The 6,000-nt window shown below is 38.4% G+C and overlaps 1 long non-coding RNA gene across 1 annotated transcript in view; it reads left to right on the top strand.

Moving 5' to 3' along the window:
• The first annotated feature begins 739 nt into the window (after positions 1–739).
• The window catches only part of LOC138691283 (uncharacterized), a 666,235-nt gene continuing 660,974 nt past the window's right edge, over positions 740–6,000 (top strand). Inside the window, exon 1 of the long non-coding RNA XR_011329794.1 lies at positions 740–1,456. This is a non-coding gene — a long non-coding RNA (uncharacterized lncRNA). The remainder of the gene's footprint in view (positions 1,457–6,000) is intronic.

The raw sequence follows: 6,000 nt of genomic DNA, 5'->3' as shown, positions 1-6,000 counted from the left end.
TCTCACTGCATCTCGCCAAAATGTAAAAAAATTGTACAACATTGTAAAAATTGTAGAAAATTACTAAATTGTAAAACTATAAAAATTTGTAAAAATTGTAATTGTAATATTGTAAAATGTTGACATGTTCCACATCTTAAAGCTTCATTGCTCATGTAAGATCTATGGAATAAAATAAATGAATGAATGAATAACAGCGTCGCGACCATAACATACAATACTGTACAGTATTTACAGTATTTTTTTTATCGCGCTCAGATGACGGTTAATCGAAACTCGGATAATCGAGACCCTACTGTAATATGCTGTGGATATTCTCACTCCCAAATTTCGTTATGTTTGCTTCGTTGAACTTTACGCTGAATATCAATAACAGGAAAAAGAATTGAATCGAAAGCAGAGGTGATAAGAATAAAGAGCCCCATCGTCTTTTGACCGTAACTCCGCCAGTGAAAATGAAACATTCTATTCATAATTTGAGTCGGAATACAAGTGTTCGATATTCCACGGGATTGTGATCGATACGATCGCATTCACAACTTGGTCATCCCTGAAGTATAAGTGGACCAAGAAGCGATGGCAACAGCAGTGGCACGGTTTTTTTTTTATTATTATTTTGAAGAACTGTCTGTATGTATGTGCAGCGGGCGAGCAGGGAAGTTGAAGAGATGGAAGTTTTAGTTTTCCCGTTATAGAGCCAAGGCTGCGCCGGGGAATGGCGCGGTGCGTAACGGTTATAGTTAGTCGGCAAGTCTCGTGTGAACTGCCCTCCTGCCTCTCCCCCCGCGCATTGGGGCCACGACTGCTTGCTTGCCTGCTTGCTGGGTAGTTGCTTCTCAGTCCGCGGGAGCTGCGCTGCGGAGGGAAACGGGCACGATAGCAGCCGTCGCCGCCGCCGCCTCTCAATCTCAGACTCTTGGCCATGTACATGGAGCTAGTACTGGAAATTGAGCGCGGGGCTGCGAGGTGTCACGGTTTGTGATTAATGGATACTGTTCCTGTGTGACATGTGGTGGTTTGGTGTAACAAGTGCTGCCGATTCGAAGTGTTGGCTCTGACCCACACCTTCTGTCGGGACTATCAACCACGAATGTAACGTCGGATGTGTGTATGTGTGTGTTCCCCAGTGCCATAATGGTTTAACTTGTCTACACCGATTAGCACAGTTTTTATTCTGGTAAATAAAATGTATTACCACAGTGTCGATTCTATTTTCGTGTTTCATGATGTGATATAAAGATTAATGTTTTAATTCGCTGTTCTGGTGTTGTTTACCAAGAAGACGGAAGTGTTTCTGCAGTGTTTTTGTGTGTGAAAGGTGTTGCACATGCTGGGATGTGGGCGTGTTATTGTTCTCGTGCCTTGCCCTGTGAAGTAATACTGGAGATTATTGTAATGGCACGTGTGGAGCTATTATCGACTTACTTCCGTGAACTAGGGAGTCGCTGTAAATAAGGTAAGCTAGTAAGTGACATTATTTAGGATGATATGAAGAGTTCGCGGGAAAAACGATGAATGTCACAGTTTTGTTAAGGTTGATGTCATTATCTAATTCAATGAATCACTACGAAATTTAATGTTGTTCTTATGAAAAATGGTAAAAAGGAGAATTATCATCACAAATACAGTAATCCTTTCCTTCATTTTCTATAGAAACAGCACTACATCTTGCAGTTATAGACTCAATTAGATCATTATCTAACCCTTAATAGAAATGTGACATTCATCGTTTTTCCCGCGAACTCTTTATATGTTATGCGTGTACATCGATTGCTAATATCATCATCATCATCATCATCATGCCTCACACATATCGTCGTTGTTCCTGCAATAACTCCTATGTGACATATTTATCAATTTTCAGATTTTTGCTCTATTAAATAACTGAAATAGTGATACAGCAAATAATAAAATCTCCTATATGTAATTATATTTCTTTGTTTCGAAAATGTAAGAATTCACAGTCTCCTATGTACGGCTGCCATAGGAAGAATGAATGTGTTTTTTCTTCCTACTGAACAATTTTATATTTTGCACATAGGATTATTGCAGGAACAACGACGATTTGTTTATCTTGTGGCTGTCCATTTTCTTTCTCTGTTGTTGCGAGAGGTCCAGATTAGTCCAGTTGTCATTCAAGCTATAGAGAAACTTCAAAGTTTGATTACTGTTTATCTCTCCAAATTCTAGTCAGGTATTGCCTTCAGAATTTGGTATTCGAATTGGATTTAACGCGAATTGAATGGGGACGGAAAACTTTCGAAGTGAGGTTATAGAGGTTCATTGTTCACAGCTGTTGCGAACACGTGGATAAAATGTCTGCTGTTATTGTTTGTGATGTGTTACTCCGCTAACATTTGTTTAGGCCTTTCATGTGATGACCAGAAGTGATGCCTTGTGTCTACAAAAATGGTCATTTACTCACACTGTTCTCCAACAAGAAGATTAACCGTGAAAGGAATGTGCTTACTATTGCGTCATCTATTGAAGCGAAGTAGATAGATAATATTACCGTTATAACGTCACTTTAAAAACATGAGTTCTCCTGCATATGTTATTTCCTGTATAGAGGGATTAAATTAAAAGACTAGGGGTGCTATTCATAGCACGCGCTACGAGCGTACTAAGCTAGCCCCGGCTATCCACTGGTTACTAGTACAGAATTCAAATCAGATCCTATCGTTAACACTGGTTTATGAATACGAAAAACGCTGATCATCCACCGAAAGCCCGCGCTAAAAATGTCTATGAATACGGCTCTAGGAGATTAACCGTGATCTAATTTTGTAACTAGGGTAGTATAAGTATGTGTGTATCAGTGTTATCGTTTGTGGTTTGAGAGTTAGCCAATGGAGATACATGTACCCACATGTGTGACCTTATGACATCTTATGACACAACATTCATTCACAGCATCACCCCGCTGCGTCTCACTCCCCTGAGACTTCCTTCTGGTTGGAGTACAGTAGTTAAGTTCACAGAATTGAACAGTTAACTAATATTTTGTTCTCGAGTAGATGATCTTGCAAAGAAATGATATACGTATATATAAAAAATTGTGTATTTTGAGAGAAGTTAAATTTTAAAATCTTTTTTATTATTCACCTGCAAATTTACAGATAGGAGAAATCACCTCAGTCATCGCTTTGTTTATCATGAGCAGTTTTATAGTATTATCACAGTCTGGTATATACAGTCACGAAGCTTGAGTTATGAGGATACTAGGAACAATAGACTGTGCAGGTACTATTTCGCATTGTCTGTAATGAGGCGATAGTAGCGATCCTCGTGGTTAGCAACTATCTTTGCATGCATATTTACTACGTATTGAGCTTCGTGACTGTATATACTAGACTGTGGTATTATTGTGTTACGTAGAAATTATGTTATTATTTTGAAACATGGAAAATAATTTAGTTTTAATACAATTTTCTCATTACTAAAACTTGTAATTTTTAGATCCGAAAAAGACAGCTTTAGGTATCTAAAATAGAGCCTGTGACAGTAAAACTTGATACTTTTAATTGTAAAATATGAAGAACGAAAAATTGACATTTCATTTAACTTTAAATATGTTCTATTGCAGTTCATATTTTTAGAATTAACTAAAAACATTTACTCCTCTGTTCCCTTATGGTACTATTTTCCATCGTAGTTTAATTCCGGTGTTTCTTGTAGCTATCGCGGTTTTGCTCGGCTTCGTCTTGGCGTCTTCAGCTTAAGTTCACTGACTCGCTCACGAAATGAATGAACGGCCTCGTGTTTCCAGTCCATCATGTAGATAAACGAGGTTGTTTCTAGAATGTTGTGAAACGGAACTGTTTTCCAACCGAAGAACTGTTCACTTAACAACAAACTAACAATCAGTGGCGGCTGGTGAACTTAGAAATGAAATGTGTGCTGCCTTGAAGACATTGTTTAATCACTCTTTAACAGTGATATGCGAGCGACATTAATCTAGAACGGCCTGCTCAAGATAGTATTGAAGTGTTTAAAGTAAAAAGAATAAAAGTAATTAAAGTACCCCATTTGTACAGTCCCAGAAACAAAATTCATGTGAATAATTTCAAGGGAAAAATTGTTCCGGGGCTGGGTATAGAACCCAGGACCTACCCGGCCCCGAAACAATTTTTTTCCTTTAAATTATTGAAATCAACTTCACAGGGAGCTATACCTGAAAGCCACACTTCACTTACACAACACACTTCACTAACACAACACACTTCACTGACACAACACACTTCTTCACTGATACAACACTTCAATAAGAAATATCAATTATACCCTTTAAATAGTGTATATAATATACTAACGTCTATTAGTAAAGTTCTTAAGCCTATTTTTAAATACATTTTTGGTTATTGATAAATCCTTTAGTAATTCTGCAGGTAGATATGGAGGGTAGCTGCGAATATATTGAATAAGCAGTCGTGGACAGCCGATAAGGGGTGGTCCTCCAGCTTGGGGGTTGGGCGAAGGGCTAACAACCCATCACCATAAAAAAACAGCTTGTTACGTATCCCTATAATAAGCCTCGGAATAGGACTGAATCTTGCACAGGATAGGGACCGCTGGCGGGCTTTATCTGAGGGCGGCAATGAGCCTTCGGGTTCCTTAAAAGCCATTTGTAAGTAAGTAAGTAAGTCTGCAGGTAAAGCATTCCAGTCCCTGATAGTACGAATGAGAAAAGAACACTTTCCAGTGTCCGTCGTCTGTCTTCTTTCCCTCAAATTTGTATGAGTGGTCGTTCCTTGAAGAGTAATTTGGCGGCTGCAACCCATTTTAAATAACCCAGTGGTTAATACAGGTCGTTAAATAACCAAGTAAAAAAACATCGAGGAACAGTGCATCTATAGATAACTTATCGTACACTTACGACTCTTGCTGTAGGTTGTTCGTGACAAGTAGAACAATGACGAGATTTTTACAACTGACTTGAGGTGTAATAAAAGAAATATGAGAGTATGTGGTGAATTTGAGCGAAGATGAAACGGTATATATACTTTAATTCGCCGTGAGTGATAAGTAATAATGTCACGTGCGTATGTTGTACAAATATAATTAGACATACGTATGTACAGATAATGCGTTCCTTTTCTTGTTATCACTTGTCACGTTATACTGTATGTATATTGGCATTTTTAATTCTAATACTGTCTTTCTCCCCTAGATGTGTGTTCGTAAACTCGCTGTTGTTCGTATTGACAGTCTTGCGAATAAGCTGTTACGTTCGAGTCTTTTGTGCTGCTGGTGTTGTGTAGGCGATTGTCTACAGTAGAATGCTGCTGTGCGGGAACTCGAGATAGTGGCAGTTTTAATGAGTCTACATTAATGTGTGCACCAAGGCTGTGCAAACTTCACGAAACTTGAGGCCAAACTATAAGTAAGGGCACCTGTGAGGGCCATATTGAAACCTCCATGAATGCTGCAAGTAAATAATTCACGTTCCCCATTCAGCTCCAGTTTTTGCTGCATTTAATATTAGATTCACCTCGACTTCGCATGGATACGTAACGTAGTTATTTATACGTTTTTATAACACGCGTCATTTTCTTTAGTTGCTGGCAACATTAATGTCATACCAGTTATTTATGTAGGCCTGAGGTAACTTAAGAACGCACAGTGATTAAATAGGAAATAGTATATTCTGAATGAAATTAAATTTATATCAAATATAAGAATAATAGGCTAAATCCAGTAGCAGGTTTTTCTCTGTTGCCACTTTTAGCATCTATGATAACAACTAGTTTACACTTCAACTAATCCGAACACAAAACTTGGATTCAACTCCTACTGTATGTCAGCCGTGTGATCGTGCGCCGAGCCACTGTGTAACCTACAACTTGCATACCACCTATGGAGGGAGGCGGACGACCGAAGGGGAAGTAAAGCAACTGTCTGACTTATTAACGGATTTTTATTTTCCTTACATCAAGTACTTAAATACAGGGACATCATTTTATTTTTACTTGCATTTTTATTGTACCTGCGTTTCTGAAT

The sequence above is a fragment of the Periplaneta americana genome, chromosome 16 (genome assembly GCF_040183065.1).
Source record: "Periplaneta americana isolate PAMFEO1 chromosome 16, P.americana_PAMFEO1_priV1, whole genome shotgun sequence".
Classification (NCBI taxonomy): domain Eukaryota; kingdom Metazoa; phylum Arthropoda; class Insecta; order Blattodea; family Blattidae; genus Periplaneta; species Periplaneta americana.
The sequence above is the reverse complement of the archived record's forward strand: the minus strand, read 5'-3'. Positions and strand labels throughout refer to the sequence as shown.